The sequence below is a fragment of the Puma concolor genome, chromosome C1 (assembly GCF_028749965.1).
Source record: "Puma concolor isolate L17-30 chromosome C1, mPumCon1.1.hap2, whole genome shotgun sequence".
In the NCBI taxonomy this organism is placed as follows: domain Eukaryota; kingdom Metazoa; phylum Chordata; class Mammalia; order Carnivora; family Felidae; genus Puma; species Puma concolor.
In genome coordinates this window covers 41,641,515-41,654,772 of record NC_141674.1, presented here as the reverse complement: position 1 = coordinate 41,654,772, position 13,258 = coordinate 41,641,515, and the positions used below count along the sequence as shown (strand labels likewise).

The 13,258-nt window shown below is 36.1% G+C and overlaps 1 protein-coding gene across 8 annotated transcripts in view; it reads right to left on the bottom strand.

Moving 5' to 3' along the window:
• OSBPL9 (oxysterol binding protein like 9) overlaps positions 1-13,258 on the bottom strand; it is a 194,143-nt gene that overhangs the window by 64,866 nt on the left and 116,019 nt on the right. The window lies entirely within an intron of this gene.

The following is a 13,258-nucleotide window of genomic DNA, read 5'->3' as shown; positions in this document are numbered from 1 at the left end:
CTTACTATTTTTCTTTCTGGTTATTTGTATATCTGCAACTACTAAATTCCTAAGCACCTTAATTTTTCTAGCTCTGTTGCTTATCCCCTACAACTAGCATAGTGTGCCCTGCACAGAAGGCTCAATAAATGCTTGCTGCACTCAATGTTAAAGATACATACAGTTTAATGTAAATTTTTTTTCCCCAAAATGCCAATACCAAACACAATCTCTTTTTCCCAAACCCATGCTTCAAAACCCTGGTCTTCCAGTACTCCATGTCAGTAAACGATAACCACTACCATCCACTCTAATATGCAAACCATAAACTGGACAGTCCATGTTGCCTCTCTCATTCCACCTTCAATCCATCAAGTTCCATCATTTTTACCTCCCCAATACATTCTCAATTATGCCCACCTCTCCCCATTATCACCACTCGGTTATAGGTCTGGGCCTTTTGCAATAAACTTCCTGAATCTACCCTAGCTCCTCCAATTCAGTCTTAACACTATAGCCACAGTAGTTGGTTTTCAAAGCCAATTTAATTACCCCCTCCTCACCCCCTACCACAACCAATTAAAGAACTTCAACTGCTTTCCAATGTGCTTAGGATACAATTCAGTCTGTAACAATGGCTTACAAAGTTTAGCTCTACTTACACCCTTAGTCCATTTTACACCTTCCACTCCTTCATTTTTTGCATTTCACATAATGACCTTTTTCAAGTTTCTTCAATTTGCCATGGACTTTCCAAGCTCATAGGCTTGGAGCCGGCTGTTACTTCTTTTACACTTATCCACTTGACACAAATCTTCAATTTACTGCTATTCATCATCTTATCCTCCCCACCTATGTGAATTCCTATTATGTTCTCATGGCCCCTATAACTCTCCTTTACAAAACTTATCACAGCTATAATTTTACATGTATTTGAGTTACTTTTTAATTACATAAAATACTCTTGTTAATTACATAAAATACTCTTTAATTACATAAAGTGAGATAATTTACATAAAATAAAACATCTATTTTAGATGTACACTTCAACATATTTTGATAAATGTATACATACATGTAATCACCACAGTTAAGACACAGAATATTTCTATCACCCCAGGATTTCCCTTAAGCCCCTCGAGCAGTCAATCCCACCAACCACTGCTCTATTTGCATTATTCTTTCATTAATGTTCATGTTCACCACTAGACTGTAAGCTTAATTAGGCAAGGATCTATCTGATTTGGTTCAACATTATATCCTCAATATTTAGCCATATGCCTGGCACATATTAAATGCTTAATAATGGATTTTCTATGTTAATAGATTATGAAAATAAACATCAATTGTATGATAAATATCAAACCATAAACAGTGATGTAGAAAAATACATGAATTTTGCCAGATGGACAAGGTCAATGTCTAGCAACTTTCACTAACACCCTTTAACATTTTCCTTTAATATCTGCCTTTCTAGCAGTTTTGTGCTTGAGCAGCCCAAAGTATGTAATTCAATATTGGCTGATCCAACAGTTCTGCAGGGGAAAAAAGCCTCCATCTCTAATTCTATGTACTGTACTGTTTAACCCCATAAGAGACATAATACTTATTTATATCTTTCTTGCTTACCAGGTCCATCATGTGCTTATGTCTTATCTCCCCAACTAGACAGAAAGACCCATGGTGTCATCAGTGACTTCATATTTAACAGTGTCTATCAAAGTGTCACACTTTTTTAAAAAGTGTTCTCCAAATCTACCACCACCACCACCACCATCATCATCATCATCATCATCATCATCATCATCATCATCATCGGTCAGTCATTTCAAAATATAATGCACTATCATTTTTGACAATATAGGGTAAATAGTAAAGTTCTAGTAAGATTTTAGTGGACCTGATTATTATTAGTTTTTTTTTTTATTAATAAGCTGAAGTATTAAGATTAGGGGTAATGGCAATAGAATATATGAGTTATGATGGTCTCTTAAGACAATTCAATTTTCTTCTACTGTGTGTGTGTGTGTGTGTGTGTGTGTGTGTGTGTGTGTGTGTGTGTGTATAAAACTCTACATTCTAGGGGCGCCTGGGTGGCGCAGTCGGTTAAGCGTCCGACTTCAGCCAGGTCACGATCTCGCGGTCCGTGAGTTCGAGCCCCGCGTCAGGCTCTGGGTTGATGGCTCGGAGCCTGGAGCCTGTTTCCGATTCTGTGTCTCCCTCTCTCTCTGCCCCTCCCCCGTTCATGCTCTGTCTCTCTCTGTCCCAAAAATAAATAAACGTTGAAAAAAAAAAATTAAAAAAAAAAAACAAAAAAAACTCTACATTCTAGTTACACATTTAAAGAGGCCACAGCTACAATCCAAAGTCTACCCGTTCATCTAGTTTCATGCTAGAGATAACTATTTGTTACATATAGTTCTCACTTTCCTAATCCTAGCATAAAGTTAATGTGCATGAAAGATGTACTATTTAAGATGAAAAATAATTATGTGATACAGGGCAACTTGACCCATTTTATCTCAAGAAACTAGAGGACTCATAAGCAAATTTGGCAACTCAAATTGTTTTTTAAAACATCTACAAATTGGGGCACCTGGGTGGCTCAGTCAGTTAAGCATCCAACTTCAGCTCAGGTCATGATCTCACGGTTCGTTGGTTCGAGCCCCGCCCCGGGCTCTGTGCTGACAGCTCAGAGCCTGGACCCTGCTTTGTATTCTGTGTCTCCCTCTCTCTCTGCTCCTTCCCCACTCACGCTCTGTCTCTCTCTCTCTCAAAAATAAACATTAAAAAAAGGTTTTAAAAAATCTACAAATTATTTCAGAAGAAAGTTAAGGGACCAATGCCTTAAACCCATATATAGCAATGGACTTCCAATGTATGCATAAAAAAAAAGTCTTTAATACTTATCTTTGAACTACATAACTAAGGCTATTATGTGATTAAATTAGTACTTCTGTTTTTGTTCAAGATAAAGAAGAATACAATAGGATGAATAAGGAGTACAAAAAACAACCTGAGAAAAATAAAAACACAAAGACTCAGGGTGAGGGGGTCTTTCAAATGGCAAGAGGTCAAGCAAAAAATAGGCCAATTTTACCTACAGCTATTAAGATGAAAAGAAAATTTTAACCATACAGAATTCATCCACTACTTTCAAAAATATTCTGCTAGAGGGCTCAATTATGTTTATGTATATATTACATTTATATTCATAGTAAATGAATATATACCTATGAATTTGCTTTGCAACTCAGGCCAAATGACTGGAACAGGTAACATTAAGAGACAACTCTTGGAAGAAGGACATGCAGCTCCACTATTTAACCAGTATCCAAAAGTCTCAAATTTCCACATAGAAACTTTGGTCATATGGAATCGAAACACCACTTGCCATATGGTAGAAGCAGTCTGTACTATCTCGTGACCACGGTGACCATGCTCCAAAAGTTTATTTTATTTGCAATTCTCAGTGCATTATCAAACAGAAGAATTATTTGGTTCAAGGTTAGGAATAAACACCCTTTATAAACCACACAATGGCTATGACAGTGTACTGCCTTGTTCACCAATATATCTTTAGTATCTTCTTAACACAGGGACTGACATGTATTAGGTACTTAATAAATATCTGTTAAATGAATGAAATGCCAGGTATTATACTATGAAAACAGCAGTACAAACAACTAAAAAGCCTGAAAATGGCTAGTAAAGCAAGCAGAACAGAGAAAGCAGAGACAGAAGGCTGTTGTTTTACTGTATGAGCCCTTTAGTACTATTTAATTTTAAAAGCTTATATTAGGTACTAGTGCCCCAATTTTTACAGATAAAATTCTGCAACTTGTAGATTTCATTAAAAAGACATGAGTTGCTGGGGTGCCTGGGTGGCTCAGTCGGTTGAGCGTCCAACTTTGGCTCAGGTCATGATCTCATGGTATGTGAGTTCGAGCCCCACGTCAGGCTCTGTGCTGACAGCGGGGAGCCTGGAGCCTGCTTCATTCGGACTCTGTGTCTCCCTCTCTTTCTGCCCCTCCCCAACTCATGCTCACTCGTGCTCTCTCTCTCAAAAAAAAAAAAAAAAAAAAAAAAATTAAAAAAAAAAGACACATGAGTTGCCAAATTTGGTTAGAAGTAAAGCTCCTTGCTACAAAATGGATGAGATGGCTTTGTATTATGTAATTACTCTTCATTTTAAATGCTCCTGCTTTTATGCCCTCCAACTTTATGTAAAATTAGGAAGTTAACAAACTGTGTGTTTATCTCTAAAGAAAGGGTGTGGGAAACACTACTACTTTTATTTTATATACTTGTATATATAAATATGTATAAATATAAATATGTATAAATATATACATATTTAAAAAAATTTTTAGAAGCATGACTTACTTATGTCATTATTTTATTTTAATTTCAATTAAAATTGAAATTCTCATTTTTAATGAGAAATTCAATCCTCATTATTTTTATTTTCTACTTTATACTAGACTGAACTCTGTAAAGTCAAAGACAACACGGCACTTATTCACGATTATATCCTCTATAACTAGTACAGTGCATGGAATATATTAACTGTGTGGTATTTACCAAATGCATAACTTTTTTGTATTCTCCATATGTTCTGAAGTGAGCATGCACTATTTTTTTTTAATTTTTAAACCTTACTTTTATACAGAGAAGGCAGGAAAATATATAATAAATTCTAAAAGATTCCCATAAAAACACAGTTATGATAAATTTCTGGCAGTTAAAGGAATGACCTTCAGCAGCTATAAGACTGAATCATCTGTTCTTTTAATTTAAAAAATTTTTTTGAGAGAAAGCGCACACAAACACTAGTGCACGCAGGGGAGGCACAGAAGGAAAGGGAGGGAGAGAATACCAAGCAGGCTCCACGCTGGGATTCAGGGCTCAATCTCACCACTGTGAGATCATGACCTGAGCTGAAATCAAGAGTCAATGCTTAACCGACTGAGCTACCCAGGCACCCCTGGACCATCTGTTTTTGTTTCCTAAGAGTTTAAGATAGATGGGCCATTGCTTGGACAATAGAACTGAAGAAAATTATGAATCCTAGAATCCTAAATGCCAATTTGGGAGCCAGAGATTATCTACCCTCAGTAATTGCAATGACTATGGAAACAGCCCTTAGGGAAATTTTTCTTTGTTATAGGAAACCCAAGTAACTGGCTACTTCTCCATACCACTTCACCTATGGAAAAGGTGGACACATATATATTGCAATCATTTTCTTTGGGAAACAAAGAGTTTCAAGGGAGAAAAACAAAACACATCTATTTTTCTCCATGATACAAAAATAAAATCTAAGGTAACAGGAGAAACACTACAATGCTGGTAAACAGATACTTATATACTGAGAAATTAAAACATATGTTCAAAAAAACTAATCTTCAGTGAAGTAGCTTAACACCTAAGAATAGTACTCAAAAGATTTCTATTAATTGTAGCTACCCAGTAAGACACATGAGACATTACAGAAAAGAGGGTAGAATTAAGGTATCCTAATACTAAAGATTAGTTTCTCAGCTACTATCCCAAATTATACCTTAAATACAAAATTTGGCAGGTATGTAATTGACCGAAGTATCTAATTTTGAAAAAAGCCTTCATAATGGCTCTATAATGGTTCTGTTATTTTTCAGCTTCAATAATGATTTGCAATCTGAATTCTATCACATTTTCTTTATGTATAATTAGGTTTTACCCACAGATTGAATGGCATTTCTGGTGAGGTTTCTACTAGCCCTCTCTATTCCCCTCAGCCATATTCTTACACAAGGTATCATGTCCTTTCTAGGGGCTTGAGATCAAAGCCAATGGATAATGAATGAACAGTAAAGGGCAAAAATTATAAAATTACAAGACAGTAGCAATGAAATTCCAATTTGATAACCACCCAAGATACAGTCTACAATGGCCTACATAAACCTATATAGACAAGGACAATTATAGCCCAATTTCTCGGACCAAACAACAATCACAGAAGCCATTTAGTATGAAAAAATTTTAAATATCAACTAATTTATAGCATAAATGTAAAAAAATATAAAGGTCTATACTACTCAATTAAACATCTACATGAAGGTTTTTAAACTGGAATCTAAAAAAGTATCTACCACAATCTTCTATGTTTTCATTTTTTCTATAACCTATATAGCCACAAACTGAATCATCTCAGTAACAACCTTAAATCCAAGTGGTACCAACTTATTTCATTGTTCATTTTGTTTATGATCAACTTGGCACCAAGTACTACTACTTGTCACAGAAGAGCCTTGACTATGAAAATGACATATTTTGTGAAGTGAAGGTCAAATAACCTCATAGGATGTGATGTACAAATGAAGGTTTCCCAGTAGTCAGAACAGAGAAAAGTGGCAAGATGACAGTCATCACAATCCATAGCAGTGTATACATGTCAAACTTAAAAAGATTCTATACCCTAACAGTCAGTACCATTTTCACATTGTAAGTAGTGACCCATTTTTACAAGGCAGTATCATTCATCACATTAAATAAATGTTAATTTAGATTTTATTGCTTTGTATTTTGTTTGTATTTAACTTGCAATTTTCTTTTGCATGTATAAAATTTTAAACATAAGAAGTTTATGCCTAGCTTAATTTTTGCCCACATTAAATAACATGATATATATAATACTTGAAACACTGGAATTTTGGGCTTGCAAGAGTTTTATTTTGTTTTTTTTTCTAAAATAGGTCCTAGTTTACTGAAGATTATAAACCTTTTTTACATCTGTATGATATCCAGACAAGCTGCTATAATTCACAAAACTTTGCACAGTATAGGTAACACTGCTAAACCTACAGGATGTAGCATTCTATCTTCTTCCAGTGATCAATTCCTTGCTTGGCAATCTCTTGCATTTTGTCTGTACTAAAGCTTACTAGGGCAAATAAACTAAAAGTTTCCCTCCATTAATCAGTTTCAGCAAATATCCACTGAAGGATTCTTACAGGCTAAGAAGAGGGGAATAAGAAGCTCAACAGCCCCTATGGCCCCTCTTCAAGGAGTATCCTAATTTAGTTGGCTGTAAATACATGCAAAGATAACACAAGCTAACATACAAATTTAGAATGACTAATGGAAATTAAACTACTATACGAGTTGCAAGGAGAGAAGATTTTAATTGTCTTCTCACATCCTCAGACTATCCTAATTGCAATTTTAAGATACCCACAGAGGAGGGGCACCTGGGTGGTTCAGTCAGTTAAATGGCTGACTCTTGCTTTCAACTCAGGTCATGACCTCACCGTTCCTGAGTTTGAGCCTGACAGTGTGGAGGCTGCTTAGGATTCTCTCTCCCTCCCTCCCTCCCTCTCTCTCTCTCTCTGCTCCTCCCCTGCTCATGCGTGCTCTCTCTCAAGATAAGTAAATAAACTTAAAAAAAAAAAAAAAGATACCCACAGAGAAGCAGGGAAAACAGGAAAAGAGGAAAGATAGAAGGTTAATTTACAGTTTACAGTTAATTTACAGTTAATCAGAATAAAAGGAAGAATGGAACTAATATTTATGAATACCTTCTACATACAAGGTAGAATATATTAGAGATATTATAAATCTGAACACGACTTTATTGAGGCTTTATACTTACCTTTAAAGATCAGCTCAGACTTAAAAGAAATTAAGTACTTACTAACCCACATTATACAGCTAGTAAGAGGGCAGAGCCAGGACCCAAGTCTTGATAAGCCTAACTCCACAGATTTTCTACTATAATATACTGCTTCTTAAACCATATTCAAGTTAGACAGTGCCTAGTGGGCTAGGCACATAGGTGCTATGATAAAAATAGTATCAAAAAGATAGGTTTGCTCTCATCTCATGAAACTTATAATCTCAAATGGGAGATGAATTAAACAATAATGTATTATTAAAAGAGATAATGCATGTAAAGCCCACATAGTTCCTGGCACATAAGAAATGCTCAAATATGGGGCGCCTGGGTGGCGCAGTCGGTTAAGCATCCGACTTCAGCCAGGTCATGATCTCGCGGTCCGTGAGTTCGAGCCCCGCGTTGGGCTCTGGGCTGATGGCTCAGAGCCTGGAGCCTGTTTCCGATTCTGTGTCTCCCTCTCTCTCTGCCCCTCCCCCGTTCATGCTCTGTCTCTCTCTGTCCCAAAAATAAATAAACGTTGAAAAAAAAATTAAAAAAAAAAAGAAATGCTCAAATATTAGTTGCTACTGTTATTACTACATACCAGAATGTTATATGGACCACAAAGGAGGGAAAATTACAGCAGAGGTTAAAGAGGTAAGAGAGTACTTTTTTTCCTCCATGTTTGGATATTTATTCAGCAACTAAATCAGCAGGTGGTTTCATGGAATAGATGTAAAATAAGGAGAAAAAGAAATTAATGTGTATTCCTTAGAATATGGGGGCATGCATAACTGCTGAATTAGGTATTTTCTTCCTATCTAATAAATTTGGGTGCCAGAAGTATGGTTAGAGCTATCCTAAGTCAGGGCAATGGAAAGGGGCCTTAGCAGGAGTGGCTGTTACAACTAGAGTTTGTTGTGTTAAAGATGCATGAGCTTCCCAGGGATCAGGTTAGTAAGGTAGAAGGATAATGGAATCCTCCTTAAGATGGCTACTTTCTACCACAATGAGACTCAGAATTAAGAATTAAAAGAATGTTAAATGTTCTGCCAAAAATAGAAACTGGGGTGTGAAGGGAGCAAGTGGTTAGTCGGAGAGCAAATAACAAAATGCCTGTGTCAATGAACTGTGTAGCATGGGATATCCCAATGGGAGGATGTCCAAAGAATTCCCTGATGAACTCCAATTTATTTATTTTTTATTTTTTTAATATATGAAATTTATTGTCAAATTGGTTTCCATACAACACTCAGTGCTCATCCCAAAAGATGCCCTCTTCAATACCCATCACCTACCCTACCCTCCCTCCCACCCCCCATCAACCCTCAGTTTGTTTTCAGTTTTTAAGAGTCTCTTATGCTTTGGCTCTCTCCCACTCCCAATTTAAAAAATCTAATATTTAGGCACCTGGCACACATAAGTCACCAGTCATATAAGACTTGGCCTATTTTTGTCCTGTACTCCCTTTTCATATCCTTGCCCTAACTCAGAAGGAATACCTATGAAGACAGAAGACAAGTGAAAAAAAATGAATCCTTTCCATTGTCCCAATAATACAAGTTCCTCAGTCCTCAGTTGGAGTTATCAGGCAAACTATGAGTTGAATAAGAAATTAAAGTTTTGATACAGGGCTGAATTAGAATTTCTTAACCTAAAACAGTTTTAAAATCCAAAATAAGACTTATTCTTATAACTCTGACCAGAAAGCTATGAATATGCTCAAGCTCAAGCAGTCAGACATGGGGAGGGAATATATGGCAGAGCAATTTTTTTTTTTTTCTAGTACTGGTTTCAGGAGTAGAATTCAGTGGTTCATCAGTTACATATAAAAGCCAGTGCTCATCACAAGTGCACTCCTTAATGCCCACCTCCCCTCCAGCAACCCTGAGTTTGTTCCCTATAGTTAAGTCTCTTATGGTTTGCCTCCCTCTGTTTTTATCTTATTTTATTTTTCCTTCCCTTCCCATATGTTCATCTGTTTCTTTTATTATATTCCACATGAGTGAAATCATATGGTGCTTATCTTTCTCTGATTTATTTTGCTTAGCATAATACACTCTAGTTCCATCCACATTGTTGCAAATGGCAAGATTTCATTCTTTTTGATGCCTGAATAATATTCCATTGTGTATGTATATATATATATATATATATATATATATATATATATATATACACACACACACACACACACATACATATATATACATGTATATACATGTATATATACATATGTATACATGTATATACATGTATATACATATATATACAATATACACACACACACACATATATATGTGTGTGTGTGTGTGTGTGTGTGTGTGTGTGTGTCTTTTTTGTCCATTCATTAGCTAATGGACATTTGGGCTCTTTCCGTAATTTGGCTACTGTTTACAGTGCTGCTATAAACACTGGGGTGCATTTGCCCCTTCAGATCAGTATTTTTGTATCCTTTAGATATATACCTAGTAGTGTAATCATTGGGTCATAGGGTAGTTCTATTTTTAGCTTTTTGAGGAAACTCCATACTGTTTTCCAGAGTGGCTACATGAGACTACTTTTTATTACAGTGATAAGAAAGAGATGAAATGAAAAGGTAATATGTGCACTAGGTCTTGAATGACTGGAATTAATCTTTCAGAGGCAAATTTGAGGACTAAGGATGGTGAGGACTTACAGTAGCATGAGTAGAAGCATGGAACCAGAGAAGATTTCTATGCGGAGCATCAGATACATGTAGGATCAGCAAGTGGAAAGGTAGGTTGGGGTCAAATTAAAAGGAGACAGAAATCCCCTAATAAAGTTTTACTTCATCCTACAGGCAAATGTAAATAATTAAAGGTTTTTCACAGTTATCGATACCTTAAGGTGTTTTATTAAAGGTGCTCTTTTATAAGATGAAGAGAATAAATTCAGGAATATTACAAGGGTACCAGAAATAGTTAGCAAGATGCAACTTACATGGTAGTCAAAGTGAGAAGAGGAGTATGAGCGATTCTATTAAAAAGAAAAGACACTGGGGTGCCTGGCTGGCTCAGTTGGTAGAGCATCCAACTCTTGATCCCAAGGTCATGAGTTCAAACCCTACACTGGGCATGGAGCCTACTTTAAAAAAAAAAAAAAAAAAAGGACAAGACAACACACACACACACACACACACACACACACACACAGTTTGGCAGGTGGGAAGTTATCACCCAAGAGGACTCTCAACTCCGAAACTTCAATGGCTCAGAGAGTAACACTGTCATTAACAGAAACAGGAGAATGGGATAAAGAGATGGGTTTGAGGAAGAAGGAGATGACAAGCTCAGATTTAGCCATGTTGAGGTTGAGTTCCAGGGGACATGTAACTGGCAAAATCCAAAAGGAAAGAGTGTAGGACTAAAACCAAATATGAAGAGATATATATAAAAACGGGTGGGTGAGAGGTAAGGAGAAGTCACCTACATAAAAGTTTTAGATGAATCCATGAAAATGGTGAGGGCTACTGGAGGCAGAGGGAGTAAGGTCATAGTCTCAAAAGAAACATCATACATTCAAGAGGATGGATGTAGTATTAACTCTGAGAAAGTAAGCATATTTTTCTTTGAATGCAAAGCAGAGAAAGAAAGTATAGGTGAAATCATTAAGAACTATTGCAGTGAGACCTTTTTCTATAAAGAAGGGAGCAGGCTGTGTTAGATACTGCACACTTTAAAGATTTCACTGTGGGGATTTAATTGAAAATCAAGGAGTCAATAAGAAGACTGTTAAATAGAAATCCAATTACAGTTAGACAAAATTTAAATACAGCCATCTCAATTTTGTGACCCCTAATAGTACTAGAGGCTGACAAACCAAACAATGGGGGCCTTGGGGAATGGAAACCAGAATGGTATACAGCCCAAAACATCAAGTGACAAAAAATTCTAAGGGTGATAGCAAAATCAGTGCTCGAGAAGCAGGCATAAGGTCTACATGGGAGGATGACGTAAGCAAAATTAGACAGGTATTAAATGGCCAGAAAAAACGAAGTAGAGCTCAGACCAAAATAAGAAAAGTTCAGAAGAAGTAAAGTGATAGAGGGTAAAGGTAAGAAAACTGTGGTCAAAGAGAAAACACTTTTAAATTCAATATTATGGAGGTAGTGCAGCCCTCAGTAACAACAAGGCCAAAGCAGTATCACTTAATGGCTAAAGTAGAGATGAAATTCAATGGAAAAAGAAGACATGTAAAGCTTTCTACTGTGACCATTTGCAAGAGAGTTCCATGAGTGCCTACTCCATAGTGCCTAATAGTACACTATACATCTCAAAGTACTCGATAAACAGCAATGGAAGAGCAACCTATACATCATCTGTTTCTTTGTTAATTCTTTCAATTATTTTTCATCCAACTAACAGTTATTAAGCACTCTTTAGAATGTCAGTCAGGTACTGGGAGTAAAAATGGTGAGAGTAGTTGCTGTGTTAGTAATAGCAGCTAACATTTATCAAGTTCTCACTATAGCTAGGAATGATTACAACAAATTTGCATTTAACTAATTTAATCATCAAAACAACTCTATAAAGGTAGGTACTTTTATTGTTTTCATTTTATAGATGAGGACAGTGGAACTCAGACTAAGTTCAATGTAAAGAGTTAAACCTAAGTGGTGGCACTGGGATACAGACCAAGACATTCTGGCTCCAGAGTCAAGTTCTTCACCACACTTCACTATCTCTGGGAGGAAAATCTTTACTTTTTTGCCAATCAAATTAACATTTACTTACATATTTCTAAATGTCCTATCTTATGCATACATAAACTTTATTTAAAAATATATATTCTCTTGTATTACATGTATTTTAAAATATCAAAGCTATCAGAGTCTAAGATTTTAAAATTTTTCTTTTCTTCTTGTTACTTCTTCTGAGTGAAAACTCAGAAATTCCAAAAATGGATCAAACTAGGTACCCGACCTTCAGGAGTCTGCATCCTAATTGGGAAAGCTGGAGTAACACATACTTTAAAAGATAAACCAAAAATATATATATATATCATGAGGACTTAGTGAATTGTGCGACAAGTATGGCATTCGAAGGAAAGAGATCATTTTGAGTTTGGGGGATGGCTAGGAAGGGGTCAGTCAGGGGAAGCTCCACAGAAGAGATCAGTTCTGAACTGGGCTTTCAAGAAAAGCCATGGTATATAAAAGCAGAGTGGAGGCAGATGGCATTTCAGAGAGGAGAGAAAACATAATGTGCAAGAATGTGGAGACCAGAAATGAAAAGATGCATTCAGAGGAAATTAAGTAAACAGCAGCAGCACTCTAGTAAAAAGTTGACATAGAGGTATAATGGTAGAAATGTCTAGAAAGGCAAGTTGAGAACAGATCACAGAGGGACTTGAATTGAATGTCAGTCTCACCAACCATGGAGGGAATCTCATCTGCCGCATTCAGGTTAATAGAATTCTTAAAACACTTGTCTTCCTACTGAATCACAAATTTCCTAAAATGATGTCACAGTCATTTATAAAACTGCCTAAAAGCAAGCCTTCAGAAATTATGAAATTGCTTTTAAAAAGCATAGCTCAAAGAATAACTTACAGATCTCCTAGTTCAACTCCATATTCATTCTTATAATCTCTTAATAGCCACATCCTTGAATAATGTTT